Raw genomic sequence first — 19,735 nt, forward strand, 5'->3', positions numbered from 1 at the left:
CAGGAGTTGGGTCTACAAGGCTACTATCCTAAAACTACTTAAAAAAAAAAAAAACTACTTAAGGATGTATAATTTTTATGGCTATATGAATATACGGGAAATTCGGTAGTAGAATCTGCAAGTTATGTGTATATAATCCAGAAGCATTGCATTGTACAATCGGATTTCCTTCAAAAGATGAAAGTATGTATCTAAAGGCCCAATTGCCCCCAAAATGATTTGGTAAAGGCAATTAATCTTTCTGAGCAGTTGTTGGCAAGGAACCATGAGGAAGCTTTTTGTTGTGACTTTTGGAAAATTAATGTGGTACTGAAGATGAGATTCAGGTTTGAAGGTTATGAATCTGCCACTGATTGTCCCAGTGCTTCATCCCCTGTGTCTTCTGAGCATCTTTTCTTACCTAATAAAGACACTTCCTTTCACTCTTACTGCATATATGCCACACTTTCTTCTCATGACTTTTCTAATAGCCTCATTGAAGTCTTTATTCCTCAAGCCGTAGATAACAGGGTTCAGTAGTGGGGTGACAACAATGTAGAAGACAGAAATAATCTTGTTGATTACTGGTGACAAGCGGGCATTGGGATAGACATACATGGAGATCATGGTCCCATAGTAGATAGTGACAACAGCCAGATGGGATCAACACGTGGAAAAGGTCTTCGGCCAGCCAGAGGCTGAAGGAATTCTCAATATGGAAGACACAATGAAAATGTAGGACACAAGCGTAAGAAGAAAACAAATGCACAGCACAGCAACTGACAGGACTAAGATTAACAACTTAGTAATATAAATTCTAGAGCACGACAGCTGCATGAGGGGAGGGAGGTGACAGAAGAAATGATTGATCTGGCTGGGTCCACAGAATTTCAACTTGGAAATCATCAGGGAAGGCAGAAAGCCTGTGCCAACCCCTGTCAACCAGGATATGGCCACCAGCTTGGCACAGATCTCAGGACTCTTCAAGAAGGGGTAGTGGAGTGGGCTACAAATGGCCAGATTTCAGTCATAGGCCATCATGGCCAGAAAAAAGCATTCAGTAGCCCCAAAGAAGACAAAGAAATAGAGCTGGGCCATACAAGCAGAGAAGGAGATGACTTGGCCCCGGGAGAGTAAGTTGGCTAGGAGAAGCAGTACAATGGTAGAGGTATACCAGATCTCTGGAAAAGAGAGGCGCTTGGGGAACATATACATAGTTAGGTGCAGTTGCTGATCCTGGCTCACCACTGTGATGATAACATCTCCCATGATTCTAAGGAAGTAAATGATCAGGAAAATGGCAAAGAGCAAGGTCTGCCATTCAAGAAGGTTTGGGAATTCTAGCAGCTGAAACTCAGTGGCAATGGATATATTCTAGGGCTCATTGCCTGTGGAGGAAAAACATTTTGGAAAAAGCACAGTCTAAAAAGCATAAAAATATTTATTAACTCTTTTCAATATTTGGAACTTCAGAGATGTTTTTTAATAGATTTTATGGTGTAGCTTTTTAGAGGGACAAAGATCCTGATACTTCCTTGTTAAACTTAATTGCATCTTTCTTTTTATAAGAACACATTTTGCAACTGAATGTAGATATTAAATGTTGGAAGGAAAGTCAGTGAGTTCCATGAGTTGAGGTTCTCTGAAACCTAGAAAAAGCCTAGGATCTAAAGACATAGGCAAAAAAAAGGACTTTGATTAAAACAAAACACAGAAATTAACAACAAAACTTTTCAAAAACTTAGTCACATATAAAATCAAATATACAATTTGCTTCTTTAAGATTCTCAGTATGTAGAGTAGTTAAGTTCTGCTGCATTCCTGCAAATCTAATTAGCTACAACAAACAGAACAAGCCTCATTAGACCTCAGCAGCTAAGGTTGCTCTGTTAATGACAGAGAAAGCAGTATTTTTAGCAATTAGGTGAATTCAGGAACACAGAATTGGAAAATAATGAACGTTGACTGTACTTTCCTTTTCTCATATGTGTCCTTTTTCTGAAAAAGAAGACAAAGCATACCTCCTACTGACATCTTGAAAAAGTTTATTCATTCTTCCATCAATCCGTGTTGGTGTGTATGTGAGCGAGAGAAAGAAGCCTTTTGTTAGCCATAAGTTAACCTACTCCTCACTCCAAAGATGTCCTTATCCTGATAGATATCATGGCCCACCACCATAATCACTCCTTTCTACATAAATTCAACATATCACCCCTTCTTTGGTTTCATTTAATTCACTAGTCAAATACAGTTCTGGCAAAGTCAAAATCCCATCTGCCATGTATATACATCCATCCAATTGAGGGGGCTAGGGGAAAAAAAAAATACATAATGTTCCCAACTTTAAGATTCATGACCAATAAACTTGAGGTCATCCGCAATGCTACAGAGTAATCATTCTACATGTGTCTCTTCTATTCACTTTCCCATTCTTTTCAATGACTATTTCATACGTGATCTCTCATTTACTAACTTCCAGCACTTCCTTGTCTACCTGCACTCTTAGCAAAAGCACTATTTTACTGAAAGTACTGAAGTCCTCCAGTGGGAATGTCAGCAAGCTCAGGTAACTAAATTCCCCCATTTGACCACCATTTGCTCCTATGCACTCTGCTTGCTAAAGTGGAGGATCTGCAAAAAAACAAGGGAAACCCTCCATGAGATGGATTGACACAATAGCCACAACAATGGACTCAAACGTACCAACAATTATGAAGATGGCGCAGGACTGGGTAACATCTCATTCTATTATACATAACGTTCCCATGAGTCAGAGCCCACTCAACAGTCTAGTGGGCTCGATAGCAATTAGCAACAACACTCTGCTTCCTAAATTTTCTCCTGAATAAACTCTCAACCCGGTCTAAGGCAAAACCCTCCAATGCGCACTAGGTGCCGCACCTTCCCTGGTACTGGAAGATATTTTAGGCATTGCTATTGTAGTGTCTTACTCCCTGATCAACACAGGCCCCCTCTCTGCTTGATCATTTCCTCAGTATGTGCACATGTTGGTTTTTACTTCCCTTTAAAAAGACAAAACAATAAGAAAACAGCTTGATGCTACTCTGGTCTCCAAATGCTTCCTGCATTTTAAGCAGAGAAAATGCATTTTCTTTAGTGTTTTAATGCTAAAGTAGAGAGAATATATTTCCTCATTTGCTTTAGTATAGCTATATAAGCTGTGATTAATCTCTAGTCTTTGGAAAATGGCACAGGCTCTGTTCAAGATATAGCTGAGCAGCCTGTTCCACTCTTAAACATAACAAACACCTTAATACCCTACATGTTTTCTCCTATTCAAAATGGGTGATTGAAAGCTTGACATAACTAATGCCATAATGATGGTCTAAGTAATCTCTGTACATGTTTTTATTGCACCAGCTGCAATGGTCTCTTCCAAAGGGGTGTGGAGCTCTCTCAGCTCCTGTGGCCTTGGTCTCTCTTTTTTTTTTTTTTGTTCTCTTGATAAGTGGCCTTCAGTCTGCAAAATGGCAGAAAGGCTGCCTGACATTTTTAATCTGAAACTTTCTTTCTTGCTCCCTATCTCAGCCAGAGTGGACTTGGCAGAACAGTTCCACTAGCCGAGAGATTCTTATGTAGGTGAGTTTTTTTTCAGCCTGTTAAACAACCATACTGATTAGAGTCCAGATGGCTGACATGCATATCTTTAGTTCAAGGGTTTCTTGTAGTTGTTTTGTGATATGTAAGACCATCTGTGGACTACATCCTCAAAAGATTAGGTAACCCTGACCTTCCCCATATAAAACCCTCCCATCAGCCCTTTAGGGTAGACAGAATTTGGGAGGAATTTAACCCCCCCTGTCTCTTGGATACTGGTGTTCAATAAAGCCCTCTTTCTGCTTACCTCCTCCTGTCTCAGTATTGGCTTTGAGGCAGGTGGCTCGAATCCGTGATTTACGGTAACACATTTGTCTGCTCACTCTTACAAATTCCTACCTTAAAGGCAATTTCTCTCCCATGTGCCCCTATTTTTCCCATTTGCCTGAATCCACTGCAAGGATGGTTTTCCCTTGTCTCTGCTCTGTTTCCCTGTGCCTCCGTGTTATAAAGCCAATCATTCTCCACCAGTCCTAATCATCTCCATCTTTCAGCAGCAATGCACAGGTGATTTCTCTCTCTTCCTGGACAGGTTTTTGTCACTTGACATCTACTACTACATGCTCTTTGAGTTCTCCTTTTATAGCCCCGGATTTTTTACATTTTATTCATTTCTTTTTCTAGCATCTCCACATCTGCTAACCTGCCAACATTATAACCTTGGAGCTTAGTACTTCTCAATCTACCCTCACTTCCTACATAATTTCATCCATTCTCTTAACTTCAAATGTCATTACTTAGCTGTCAACATTCCCGAATTTATTCATCAAGCCTGAATATAAGCCTCGTGTAGACAACTGCCTTTTTTAAAATGTACACTTGCATGCCTAAATCAGCACCATTATTCCTGTCATACCCACAAGCCAGGCTTTTTGAAGTCATCCCCATCTCATAAATGGTCACTCCTTCCTCCCACTTGCTCAGGCCACAAACCTTGAGCTTGACTCCTATTTCTCTCAGACCTCACATAAGATCTTTTAGCAAAACTGGGTGGCTCTCTCTTGAAAATATATTCGGAATCCAATCAGTTCACCACCAACATGGCTTTCACCTCCAAAAAGTGTCATTATCTGTAACCTGGATTGTTCCTATAGTTTTCTCACAGGCCTCTCTGCCTCCTCCGTGCCCTTTGTCAGTAAATTCTCAATAAAGCAGCCAGAATGAAAATTTTAAGACATAAGAGATAGTGTATCACTCTTTGGTTCAAAGCCCATAGCAGTTCTCAGCTTACACAGGGATGGCCAAAATTCTGAAGGCCTGCAGGGCCCTACTAGATCTCTCCTCCAAATGCTTTTCTAACCTCTTTCACTACTTTACTCCTTGCCCATTCTGCTCCTAGCACTCTGGCTCCCTTGACGTCCTTTCAAACCATCCAGGACTTGCCCCCTTTCAAACCATCCAGGACTTGCCCTCTTTCAAACTTAACACCTACAGTTCTCTGAGATAGTCTCTTTGAACATTTCCACATGCTCACATCTCATTGTATTTACTCAAATATCTTCTTCTCAGTGATGCTTTCACTGACTATTCCACTGTCATTACTAGAGCTTATGCCATTAATTCAAAGTAAAACTGGTTGTATATATCTTGGCTTGAGGGCAGGTTATTCCAAAAATTCTAGCTTGAAACCACTGAATGAACAATTAAGATTATTACTCACAGATTAATTTGTTCAGAAAGAGGGAGATATGATGGAGGAGTTCATGAATCATAGCAATGCTCACAAGTTCGCTCAGTAACATAACAATGCCAGTGGTCCCTTTGTGCCTTGGTATATTAGCATGATGCTTATTTTACAATGAGCAATACTTTTTTTTTTTTTAATGGTAAAAATGGGGGCTTCATTTGGGAGACAACAATGAAAGAAAATGGTGATGAATCACTATCGAAGGTGCTTACAGGACATTTAGCCAAATTTGCTAGTCAACTAAAGCCCTTCCCACAATACACATGCAAATGACCAAGGAAACAGAATCTTGTTCTTCACCATTCTTTGCTTAAATACTTTCAATAGTGAGTTCCTCACTAGCTCTTACTGATTCTATTAAACTAAAAAATCTGTCTCCCAAAATGTTGAGTTGGCTTCATGTACCAATACAAGGACAACCAGTCTAACCACAGATCTAATTTTGTAACTTTTGTTGAAATTATATGAAAATAAATATAATCAATACGGTTATTGCTATTATAAGCAATATTGCCTGGAGGAAACCAAATGGCCTTTTGTCTTCTCAAGGTCTCTTCCTTGGTTACTTTCCAGTCACTGTAGTTTCATAATCTAGCCAATTTACAGCAGTGTATTTACTCTGTTTCTATATAGGTAGAGTGTCTGGAAAGGCTAAATAAAATTGCCTTGATAATGAGTACTAATTTTTTGAGGACTGTGTAATTTTAGAATCTAGCTACCACCCCCACCAAAACCCAAATAAAACTTAATGGCATTTGACACTATAACACACAACATGTTTATTTCCTGCTGTAAAAATACGTGTTTGTCTGCATGAACCTCACCTACCTGTTTTCTGGGTCTCAGCCTGCACAGGTGGGGCAATGCTCTGAAACACTGGAGGTGGAGGTCTTCCTACAGCCTTGGGGCTGGAACAGGCTGAGCACAGCTGACCATAGCCCTTCAGACCCCGGTACTGACAGCCCAAAATCTTACCTGCTCCAGAACCTGCATCACCAGCCTCTGACCCAAATTAAGACTGTACTTCCTTTGGATGATAGGAAATTGGACATCTTATGCTGGTGTTGGAAACCCTGGTGGCGTAGTGGTTACATGCTCAGCTGCTAACCAAAGGGCTGGCAGTTTGAATCCGCCAGGTGCTCCTTGGAAACTCTGTGGGGCAGTTCTACTCTGTCCTGTAGGGTCGCTGTGAGTCAGAATCGACTTGTCGGCACTGGGTTTGGTTTTTGGTTTATTCTGGTGTTTGATGCTGGGAAAAGCCGACTTCTCCTTTCAATAATATTTCTTGGCCTTTCCCAGAATCCTGCTCCTCAGATATTCTTCTGTAATTTGCCTAGCACGTTAATAAACTTAGCTCCTGAGATTCAACTTTATCCACTGAGGCTTCTGGGTGAAAAACACCCAGGAAAAAAGATGGACATAACTCTTAAACCCTATTTGAAGTGGATTTTTTTTTCTCTAATTAGGATAGGTCCTAATGATGCTGAACTAAAAATTTAATTAAACAAAAGAGTATTTCTAAAAAATCCAGCAGGCCAACAATAAGTTAGTGAACTATTCTGCTGACTGAATGGATTGCAGCTGCTTTCAGTTGAATGGCAGATAGTTTAGAAGCATTTCACAATCATCTTTTAATTACAGGTGTGTCAAAAAGAAACAATTTATTATTAAAATCATCTGTAGTAAATTAAACACTCCATACCCATGTTAACTCTAAGTGTAACTCTAACAAAGAAAATGCAGTATTTGTATTAGTCTGACAGGCTTGGTTTGAGCTTTAAAAGGTAAGCTGGAAAAGAAAAAGTTTACAACACATCTGAAATATAGCAGCATTGGGAAAAAAAAAAAAAAACTACATATATCAAATTCTTTCTTATTAAGATTAACTAATTTTTCTACTTAAACTTGTGTCTTTTTGTCTAAAAGAAAACATTGACTAAATAATGAATAAAAATGAAACCAAATTTGTACTTTTTTCTGTTTTTAATCATTTATTTATTTAATAAACATGTATTTAGTGCATGTGCCGGGGTTCTTCCATGCATTGGGATATCCCAGTGAATCACACATTGACTGATTTATTATATCTGTAGATCACATGAAGGTTATAGTCTGATGGGGTAGGCTGATATTATTTATCATTTATTGATGCTTTATTTAACTATAAATATATAAATAAAGCATTAACTAGGAAACCCTGGTGGTGTAGTGGTTAAGTGCTACAGCTGCTAAGCAAAAGGTCAGAAGTTCGAATCCACCAGGTGCTCCTTGGAAACTCTACGGGGCAGTTCTACTCTGTCCTATAGGGTCACTGTGTGTCGGGATTATCTCAATGGTAGTGAGTTGTCTTGGTTTTTATCTAACTAACATACATTTTTGTCCAAAATAGTATGACTCACGCATATATTTTTTTTAAAACTTGGCAAAGGAAAAGACAAATAAAAATACACCTTTTTAAATATCCTTAGTACTGTCTTCCAGAGCTAGGCACCTGACACATTTCCTTCCAAAAACGTTTTCTCTGTGTCCCACATATGTGGTAGTGCTATCAGGTTATTACCGTGAGCATAGCTTATATCCTGCTGCTTACAATTAGTTTCTATGGTAGAAATTTTCTCATGCCATGAAATTTTGAATAAATAAATCATTTTTAGCTTGACTAATACCTTATTATTTCTCGAGGGTTGAGGGGAGTGGAGATTAGCCTCCCACTACTAACATTCAGCTGTGTTGTGACAGGGTAAGAAGTCTTTCTCTGTTCCAAGAAAAAGATGTCAGAAAATAAGTGGATTAATATCCTCTTTAAAAGTGAGGTGTGCATTTAATTATTAAAAACATATTTCATGAAATATGTCAGTTACAGTTCATAGATCACATAGTGTTGAAAAGCAAAGATGTCACCTTGAAGACTAAGGTGTGCCTGACCCAAGCCATGGTGTTTTGAATCGCCTCATATGCATAGGAAAGCTGGATGTTGAATAAGGAAGACTGAAGAATTGACATCTTTGAATTGTGGTGCTGGCGACGAATATTGAATATACCCTGGACTGCCAGAAGAATGAACAAAACTGTCTTGGAAGAAGTACAACCACGATGCTCCTTAGAAGCAAGAATTTTGGAAGAAAGTGTGTATTAGTTAAATAAAGCATCAATAAATGATAAATAATATCAGCTTAGCCCATCAGACTATAACCTTCACATACTTTGGACATGTTACAGGAGGAATCAGTCCCTGGAGAAGGACTTCACGCTTGGTAAAGTAAAGAGCCAGAGAAAAAGAGTAAGACCCTCTGCAAGATGGGTTGACTGTGGCATCAACAATAGGCTCAAGCATAACAATGATTGTGAGGAAGGCACAGGACCAGGCAGTGATTCCTTCTGTTGTACATAGGGTTGCTACGAGTTGGAACTGACTCGACAGCGCCTAACAACAACAACAAGTATACATTTGTATATTTCACGTGGTATTAATAAAATAAACCCTTGAGTACCCGTTACCAAACCAAAGCCAGTTGCCTTTAGATGATTCCAACTCATAGCCACCCTATAGGACAGAGTAGAACTGCCCCATAGAGTTTCCAAGGCTCTAATCTTTATGGAAACAGACTGCCAACTCTTTCTCCCTTACAGTGGCTGGTAGGTTTGAACCACTGACCTTTGGTTAATAGCTTCCATTATTTATTTACTATAAAAGCTTAATTTTTGAAAGCTTGTTCTGTGTCGTTTTCCCATTAAGTCATCTTTCCCTCATACTCCCCTTCCCCCAATAGCTGTATATTTCTCATGTATACTATACTTTCTGATGAAAAAAAAAAAAAAAAAACCAAATCCAGTGCCATCTAGTCGATTCCGACTCCTAGCGACCTTATAGAACAGGGTAGAGCTGCCCCATAGAATTTCCAAAGAGCACCTGGTGGATTGCCAACCTTTTAGTTAGCAGCGGTAGCACTTAACCACTATGCCATCAGGGCTTCCATAGCTTCTGATGGTACAGGATATATTTTAAGGAATGTTCAATTATGGCCATTTACTATGTAGTTTATTTCATAGTGCAGCAAGAATCTTGTCATTCATTTTTTATTTCAAACATTAAATTATTTTTGACTATGATTTTTTCCATATTAATTAAAAATTGTATTGTTGAATTAAAAATACTCATTTATGTGTATCACACTAAAACCATGAATTTACTGATGTTTTTAAATATTTAAATTTTTATCTAGAAATTCTATTTTAAAATTATCTTTTTAGATTTCCCTAACCAAAAAGCCAAACCTGTTGCCGCCTAGTCGATTCCAACTCACAGCGACCTTATAGGACAGAGTACAAGTGCCCTATATGGTTTTCAAGGAGCACCTGGTGGATTCAAACTGCCAACCTTTTGATTAGCAGCCATTTCCCAGGAAAGTTATTTTTAAGTTTTCTCCGTAAGTATATTAATTCATGTATTAGTGCACAGAGTAAATTTGAAATTCTGTGGTTATATACCACAGTAGATTATGAACTGTGTGAAAAATCCAAATAATTTGTGGCAATTTTAAAGCTAATCAAAATGTTGCCAAAAATCATTCCAATTTAAGAGAAGTGATGATGTTTTATTGTAATAATAGCCTAACTTCTTTATAAAGAACAAAACAAAAATAATAATTATAATAATATAGTCACCATTTCTTGAGCATTTATCTAGTTTGAGTCACTGTGTAAATGCTTTACACCTTTGTTTTATTTAAGCTTCACAATAGTTCTATCTGTTGGGTATCAATTTAGAAGTAAGAAGCCTGGAACCTAGAAAGTAAGTGATTCCTTCAAGGTCACCCAGAAAAAGAGTCACAACAGAGCCATGGATTTACCTAAAGTATGAATATAGAGGCCATGTTTATAAATGCAACCCTTTCCTGATTCTCTAGGCACAGATGGAGCTCTGCCTTACCATGAACACCTGTTCACAGATAACAAAGGTGAAGCAATGGCATATTTACATTGAGAGAAATCTCACACGGTCAGCATGAGGACAGATCTGCTTTATTCATACTGCCCTCTCTCTCAAAAGTTGTGCTTTAAAAGCCTCCTGGATTAGACAGTGTATGCTCAAAGGAGAATGTTGTGAGGTTTTAGAATTACACCAAGGGAGAAATGCTGAAAAGGAGTGGAAGTATTTAATTCTATTCACAGAAAACCAAGAGAAGATAAACATGGGTGAATTTATAAGAGGGAATAAAATTGCTCTGTTTGACCACAAAATTAGAGATACCATGATAGACTGAGCACTAGGAAAATACATTTTGGTTCAATAAAAGGAAGGACTTCCTAAATTTCATGTTAGAAGTTGTTCAGGCACTGGATCACTTAGATACTAGAAAATGAGTATTTGATAGATAGTATATACATCCTTGGTTTTTTGAACTTTAATTTTATGATTTTATGAACCTAAATTATTTTTTAATTTACTCATAAAATAGGCATAACTTTTTGACAAAATCTAATTTCAGCTCTTTCAGTGTAGATACTGCTTCTATGTAGAGACCAGGGCTTCAAACTGGTTCAATCTAGTTCCACCCACTGCTGAGTATTTGCATTTCCACCCCAGATATCTTGTTAAAATGTAGATTCTGATTCAGTATGCCTGGGGTGGAAGTACAAATTCTCAGCAGCAGTTCAAACCAGAATGAACCGGTTCAAAGACCTGACAGAGAAAAAGAGGAGGGAATTTCCCAGGATGCAGTAGTCATAGGCCCTGATGTCCAAAGAAGAGCCACAATCTCTTTCAAAATCCATTCTTAGGTTCCTAAGTGTTCCAAACAGTTGTGCTCTGCTAGTAACAAAAAGATTTTCAGTTCAAATCCACCTAGTGGCCTTGCAGAAGAAAATGCTTCTGTAAAGATTATAGCCAAGAAAACCCTATGGAGCTTAGTTCTACGCTGCACACTTGGGATTGCCATAAGTCAGACTTGACTGGACAGCAACTAACAACCACCACAACAATAAGAGAGGTGATAGATAAACAATCATGAGATCTATTCCTATACAGCATTTTGATCTCACTGAAATCATGGTACAAAGTGACTTTAAATTTCAGAAAACCTAAGAATAGAAATTCAGAATCCATTCTAATGTCATAGCATTGCTTACCCCTGCTAGGGTCTTGATGTATTAATAGAGGCAAGAGCCCAAAATTTCTAGTTATAGCAATCTAAATGATTTTAAGAATTATTTTCAAAGATTTTATTTTTAATTTAGTTTTATTATAAAGTGAGAATGAGGATTATCCAAACATTGTCTCACTACTTGATGATTGAGTGTGTATTTTTATGGTGTGACGGGCCATTATGTGTATGAAGCTTGCTTTGCATTATCTTTTCAGTAAAGTGACAGATGGCATTGTGTTTTTTAGAAGTCCTTAATGACCAAGGGCAGACTTTGACAAGATGATTGTTTATAATTTAGGACCACTCTCTCAAACCAAGAAACTAAATAAAGCTGTGAATTAATTAAAACAACCAGCCACAGAAGATAGCAAGCCAATCTAGAAATCAATTATTCTTAAAAGACAAAATCATCTTGAAATTAAGAGGATAATTTATTGTTATCTGAATAAACCTCCTGGCACATAATTAGGGAGAAAGTCTTAACTTCTGAGCATTTCCACTTGGAACACACAATGGAGATAAGGAAACTCCAGAACAATTAGTCCCTACAGACAATTGAACAGAATATGTGCCACAAGATTTATACTTCCTTTTCTTTCTCCCTGGTGTATTACATGATTGGTGAATGAGGGGCTTGGATTTGCCAGGCACTCTGCACAAAATATTACACATAAGCTTTATAAAAATGACCCCTTTCATTAATGAGTGCATAGGCAGAGAGGTTTACATTATTCACCAGTGTTGCACAAGGGGTAGGCCAGAACACAAGTGTTTGATTTCAGGTCTATTTCAAGTTTAAACCCATTGTCTTTCATCATAATGCACTGCTTTAAGGCCAAGTATGGGGATTGCCGGTGTTGTATCGGTGGCATTGAAGCCATCAACTAATAGGTTCTTGTCAAGCAGACTACTGAATTGACATTGGCCAGACACAGGGTTGGAAGAACAGAAAGGTTTATTCACAGTTTGCAAACTGGGAGACAGGCAGGATCTCATGACCAAAGTCTGTCAGCTCCCTGAACCGGGGCAGATTTGTTCCTTTTATAGGGAGTGACATACATATGCATGAACAGTGAGGGGAGGATCTTCAGTCTTTTGATGTAGGTGCAGTCCACATAATTTCAGTGAATGGGCTTTTGTTCATGACTCTAAAAATACTGTGCACAGCCCTGAAAAAATAGCAATGGCTCACTACTGCCACCCTAAAAAAAAAACCTAGGAAGTTTATATTGCACGGTAGATTCAGAGTCAGTGTGCCTGTGCCTCGGCCTCCTGCCAGGAGAAGATAAGAAACCTGGTGATTTGACCAATCATGGTGAAGTGCTGTAAAAGTTGTAGTGAAACTGTAACAAGGGTAGACTTTTTTGAAAAACAACTATTATGGGACGGTTAATAACCCTTAATAACTCTTTCATGACTGCCTACTTCAGAATCAAGCTTCAAATACCTGCATTCAAGAGAACTGTTGCTACAGGAGTGGCATGGTGAATCAGAGGGCTGTAAGGTTTGTGAGGGAAGTTTTCCAGCAGTGTGGCAGGGAGAAGGTTCTGGATATAGCATCTTGGGCTGATGCAGGGAGTCTTAAGGACCATTTATTGCACTCCATCGACTTTCTTAGTCATGCTTATCACCACAATATTCATTTAGAGAAAACTCTTTTTCAGACAAATTTTACTCTCTTTTAAAAAGCCCAGCCCTTCCTGAGGGAGCAGGAGAACAGTGGGATGCAGACCCCAAATTCTCATAAAAAGACCAGACTTAATGGTCTGACTGAGACTAGAAGGATCCCAGCAGTCATGGTCTCCAAACCTTCTGTTGGCCCAGGACAGGAACCATTCCCGAAGACTACTCATCAGACATGGAAGGGACTGGACAATGGGCTGGAGAGAGATGCTGAGGAAGACTGAGCTACTTGTATCAGGTGGACACTTGAGACTGTATTGGCATCTCCTGTCCGGAGGGGAGATGGGAGGGTAGAGAGGGTTAGAAACTGGCAAATCCGTCACGAAAGGAGAGACTGGAAGAAGGGAGTGGGCTGACTCATTAGGGGGAAAGTAAATGGGATTATGTAGTAAGGTGTATATGAGTTTATACGTGACAGACTGACTTGATTTGTAAACTTTCACTTAAAGCAAAATAAAAATTATTTAAAAAAAAAAAAAAAAAAGCCCAGCCCTGACAAAAGCTTACTTAAAATTTTGGGAAGTTTATTCATTTCTGAAATAAAGTAAGGTCTAACTTTACAATCTTTCATTATGTGCATTGCCTTGTGCTGTTTCCAGTATTGGGAAATCCCCTTCAAATACCATCAACAATTCTTTTCAGATCTGCCTCTCCCCACACCCGGCCAACCAATAAATGCAGTAAATATGTCCTTTCTCTCTATAAAATAATATAGAAAGAAGAAAAAAATCATCCTCTTTCATGATGTTTATTATTTTTCCTTCTTGTGTTATAGTAATACATTCTTAGAAGACCTTTGAATTCACAGACATTGTTAGCATGGCTGTATCATGTAGGTACTAAGTGCCAAAATGTATTTTTGTGTTACACTGATTCAAAACAATATTTTGGAATCTCATACTAGGCTGTTCATTGTGCATTTGTGAAAAATATATACCTGGAAATAATGCTTCTATATTTGTCTCTTATGCATGAAATAGAGACATAATGTTCTTGTTCTTAGCTGCTCTTGAATTGTTCCTTGATTCATGATGACCCCGTGCACAATGGGATCAAATCATTGTAATTTATAGGATTTTCATTGGCTGATTTTTCAGAAGTAGATAGACAGATTTTCTTCCTAGTCTATCTTAGTCTAGAAGCTTCACTCAAACGGGTTCAACATCACTGCAACACACAAGCTTCAACTGTCAGTTGAGTTGTGGCTCCACATGAGGTGCATTGGCCTGGAATCCAACCAGGTCTTCTGCATGGAAAGTGAGAAGAATAGGGTTTGAGATATCACTACAAACACATCAGAGAACCTTTTGAGGCCTTGCTTGGAGGACTGGCAGGGGAAGCATAGTGCACAGATTTCTACACTTATCACATGGAATAATGTGATCTATGCAAATGCAGTTTGAGCTTGACTGGCTTTAAAAATGGTAGAAACCCACACAATGTTGCTATTCCATTAACCCCGGCTGCACTAGAGTGTTCCTGAGGATACACAAAGCCTCTGATTCACAGCAACACATGGGACTGCAATGCTACAACCCCTGGAGAAGAGAATAATAGGGCCTGGGTATCATATCAAGTGATTATACTTACTGAAAATCTATCAGTGGTACCCACTTCGTATGAATAAAAATCTAAACTCTTATATAGCAAGCAAAATGAATCATCTAGTCTTTCCCTAATCACAATGTAAGCAGGAACCCCATGAAACTACGGTAAGCTCCAAGACACACTATGTCTGTTCTTCCTCCCCTGGACTTTGCATATGCTGTCTGCATGTTTGGATTCCATTAGAATGACAGAGATAAGGTTTGCAATTCCAGTCTTCCTTTGAATTCAAGTAGAATTTCCTTTATGAACCTTCTCAGATCCCTCTCTCCCCTTGCCCACATGTGGTATCTCAACTTTGTTGTACTATGGGTGTATCTGATGATATTCATCTGCTCTGTCTTATTATCTTGTCCACGTGCTAGTTCTTCCCTGAAGCTAGCCCTTAGCTCCAGACTCTTTCTCTTAACTTGCTCTGTATTTTGAGCCTCTCCTACGGTGCTGGGCTCCTGTTTGTTGATAATAGATGCCTGTGCCAGCCTGTATAACACACCTCAAGTATCATTGAACACTAAGTCCAGAAGTGTAAGACAAAATTTGTTTTTATTAACTGTACTTTCTCAAGTCTTACATTTCTCATCTCTACAACACAGATAGAGTTTTGCCTCACCTCCTTCAAAGAGTGATTGTAAATTTCAATATGGGCGTTTTTCTGGAAGCTACACTGAGCTCTTAGTCTCTGCAGGCTCGGAGTGAAGGGACTTTGGAACAAAAGGATTGAAGAATACATTCTTGCTTTTGAATAGGTCAAATTGTGTAAAAAACGCTTAAATCACTCTTTAAATATACCATTTCTATATAAATGTAAAATGAAAAATCAAACCAGTTGCCATTGAGTTGATTCTGATTCTTGGCTTCTCCATGCGTGCTTCATAATGACTGATTTTTTAGAAGTAAAAACAGGGCTTTCTTCCCAGGTACCTCTGGGTAGACTTGAACCACCAACCTTTCAATTAGCAGCCTAGTAAATTTATAATTTGCACCACCCACTGGCTATATAAATATACCTTTGTTAGATTCCCTGGATGGTGCAAAGAGCTAATAGCTTGACTACTAACAGAAAGATTAGTGGTTAGAACCCACCCATAGTTATCTCAGAAGAAAGGACTGGTGATCTGCTTGAAAATCATACGAAGCTGTTCTACTCTACACACATGGGGTCGCCAGGAGTCAGAACGAACTCAGCTCCAACAGATTTGGTTGTTAAAATGCACAGGTATTTAATTTAATCAGAAATGAGACCAAATGGGCAACTCTTGTCCAAAAGCAGGATGAGAAGGCAGGAAAGGACAGGAAGAGGATGAATGGACACATGGAACCCAGGGTGGAAATGGGGAGGGAGCTGTCACATTGTGGGGACTGAAACAAATGTCACAAAATAATATGTGTATAAATTCGTGAATGAGAGATTAACTTGAGCTGTGAACTTTCACCTAAAGCATAATAATAAAAATAAAATAAAAATGCACAGGTACTGGGCAGCAGGCCAAAGCCCAGCATTTCTTTTGCGGGACCAATCTCTATAGACCTCTTCATTCTCCTTCATAATTATTAGGAATTGTGTCTGCTGAAACCTTAACCATCTCTGTTTAAACTTTTCTTCTGAATCCCTTCCACTGAACCTTCCTGCATTATAAAAACAGAGGTGCGGCTGGATGTGGGCACCCCTTAACCGGGTTAAAAATCTGAGGCTGTGTGTTCACAGAGACTTTAGCTCAATGAATCTATCAACAGTTCTGGAGAAAAAGGAAAAATAAAAATGCAGGGTGTAATTGCTTAAACGGAAACTAACGGAAGTCCTAAAAAGCACAAGCAGAGAGGGAAGTGCTGAGTCAGTGGCTGCTGATCCTGAGGTTTGATCTGACTTATTTTTTTTTTTTTAACTTTTGCTTTTTTTGTGTTGTGGAATGGCCTGAGCTATGAGGCCGGGGAAAATGTGAATCCCCAGAGCTGAGGAAAAGTATGAAGACACAGAGAGCTGAGGGACTTGTTGAGAAGGGCTCAAGGAGGAAAGAAAACATTTATGCCCTGAAGAAATGGTTTCAGGATCCCAAAGCCATGATACCAAAGTTAGAGAAGAGAACAGGGAGAAATGGTAAGATGATGGAAGATTCCCGGAGTTCAGCTGATTGATAGGACATCAGAGAAAGCAAGAGCCAAATAGAAAGGATTATTAGGTGAGGAGTTTGGGCTAGGAGGCATAGATAACAGATTTGGAAATATAGGGTCACTATGAGTTTGAATCAACTCGACAGCAATGGGTTTAGTATTTTGGTTAAATGCATCAAAGGATGGATTTAGGTTAAAAATTAAGGAAAGGAGATGCATCAAAATTGGATTCTATCAGTATCAAAAGGTGTTTTATTCATCCCGACAGAAAGGCCATGAGCAAATAAAAATTTAAGTTAGCACCCCTTTAAAACAAGAAATTTTCTACTAGGTACTGTACATAACCCGTTTGTAAATGCAGTGACATCTAGTTATAATTAACTTCTCTTTGTATGTTTATGGATGTGCTGTAAAGGAACTTCATTTTTTTAAGGCCGGTAGTAAAAACCTCATTCCTACCCTCCTGATGCCAGATACAAAATGAAGCTTTAAGCTCAACAACTCTGGGTCCAAGGAGGAAAAAGTTGTGATCTGATGTCAGCTCACCCACTCCACTGCCCTCCTCAAAGCCACTGCTCTGCATTCGACTTAGCTATGTTGACAATTTACCCATAAATTTGAGCAAACACATTGCTTTAGTGTGTCTCAAGTAGAATACCTGTAAAGTAAAAATATGCTCTGGCTTCTGTAAGTGATGGGGAGATAAAGCGAGGTCATATATATAGAACATAGAAAAATACGGATGCCAAATTTGAAATAATTGAATATGGTTGCCTTTGAAACTTTCTCTTCCATCAGCCTCTTGTGATAAATTGTACTGGTTTTATTCATTCATCCATTTTTTTATTTATTCAACTAGTTTTTGTGTATCTATATGCACCAGGTATTGTTCAAAGTATTGAACAAAATAGACAATGCTCCCTGTCCTGATAGAGTTTATATTCTGTCTACTTATCCTACTTCCATTCATTTTTTTATTTCTTCCTTGCTTTTCTGTAACTGTGTTTACTACATGCCAAGTCTTATATTAAGCATGTAATACCTATTTCCTCCCTCGATTCTCTGAACAGCCCCTCTATGAGTGACACTAACACAAATGAGTGAAATAGCTTGTCTAAAGCCTCTTGCTAGTTAGTGGACAGCCTCAGTCTGAAGCCAGGTTCTGCTTTCCTATTGCTAGGCCCACTTCTTTTTGCTTTCTTTCTAACGTCATATCTCTGGTGGTTTGTTCATCTCTTTGCTCTCACAGAATCTACCCATTTTATTTTTTCACCTAACCTTTAGGCAGATGCTCAGTGGTTAAGAACTATGGCTACTAACCATAAAATGGGCAGTTCAAATCCACCAGGCACCCCTATGTGGTCGCTATGAGTCGGAATGGACTCGATGGCAATGGGTTTGGTTTGGTTTGGTTACACCCCTGCATACTTCCAAAGCTCTGGGTCAAGACCTCAGTCTTTAAAATGACCAAAAAAAAAAACCCTAACCCGTTGCTGTAGAGCCTATTATGACTCATAGTGACCCTACAGGACAGAGTAGAACTGTCCCATACGGTTTCCAAGGAGTGCCTGGTGGATTTGAACTGTCGACCTTTCGGTTAGTAAAAAAAGTAGCCGTAGCTAAATACACCATAAGGACTCACAAATTCAGAGACTTGTGGGGCCTGAGTCATGAGGCCCCACCTCTTTCTGCAACTTTATCTGCTGCCACTCCTCTGGCCCTGCGTGCTAGCTTGCCTGTCATTCTCTGAGTCATCTGGGTCTATCCTGCTCCTTCCTGCCACAGTCCAGTCTATGAATTCTGTGCTCTGGCTGAACAGCCTTGCCAGAAATCCCCTTCCTGCTTGCCAACTTGTACTAATCCTTCAGATATTAGCTCATTGACCACGGAGGGCATGTCCCTTGCTCCATAAACTAATTTAGGGTACTCGGTTATATTCATGCAGCACCAAGGGGTTTCCGTCTCCCAGTTGTTTGTTATTATACATTTGTATGATTCCAAGTCAACCTCTTCCAACTGATCGAAGGGCTCCTTGAGGGATGAGGCCATATGTCTTTTGACCTGGTTCAGCGTCTAAGACTTCGTGGGTAACACAGATGGATTGAATGAACTGCCGTAGGCATGTCCTCACACCGCTTTAAACTCACCAATTCTGAAGTTACATTTTGCTCAGATAACACTCCCTTGGACTTCCCTACTTGATGACCTTGATGGCCTCACTATAGCCATCCTGATTTGGCCTGATCTTTGGGGACCATGGAGTCCCTGGGTGGCACAATCAGTTATGTGCTTGACTGCAAACCAAAAGCTATTTGAGTCAACTCAGGGGCTCCTGGGAAGAAAGGTCTGGCAATCTACTTCCAAAAGATCAACCACTGAAAACCCTATGAGCACAGTTCTGTTATGACACACAAGGAATTGCCATGAGTCAGAGCTGTCAATGGCTATTGGAAAAATTATTGTTACAGCTAGAAGACCCTAACTGACTTGATGTCAACTGTTTTTTAGTTTTTGTTTTCTTTTCTTTTCTAGGGGGGAGGGGGAATCACATCCTCTCTATCAAATCATTTTGTACCTCTGTATCTGTCTCTGAAACCCTGGTGGCACAGTGATTAACAGCCATGGCTGCTAACCAAAAGGTTGATAGTTTGAAACCATCAGGTGCTCCTTGGAAACCGTTTGGGGCAGTTCTACTCTGTCCTATAGGGTCGCTATGAGTTGGAATCAACTCGATGGCAACAAGTTGTTTGTTATATATCTGTCTCAGCTTCCCACATCACACAGGTAGACCTATGTTTAAATTATTCTTTTAAATAATGGTGTGGTGTACAGCTTTGAGACCTCCATGATGTCCTTTCCAAAAATCACAACTTAAGTGTATTCATTATGTTGGCCAAGTATTTTTTAA

The 19,735-nt window shown here is 39.1% G+C and overlaps 1 pseudogene; it reads right to left on the reverse strand.

The window, feature by feature from the left end:
• Positions 1-327: 327 nt before the first annotated feature.
• On the reverse strand, positions 328-3,908 carry LOC111751674 (olfactory receptor 11L1-like; annotated as a pseudogene).
• Positions 3,909-19,735: the final 15,827 nt, after the last annotated feature.

The sequence above is a fragment of the Loxodonta africana genome, chromosome 2 (genome assembly GCF_030014295.1).
Source record: "Loxodonta africana isolate mLoxAfr1 chromosome 2, mLoxAfr1.hap2, whole genome shotgun sequence".
Taxonomy (NCBI): domain Eukaryota; kingdom Metazoa; phylum Chordata; class Mammalia; order Proboscidea; family Elephantidae; genus Loxodonta; species Loxodonta africana.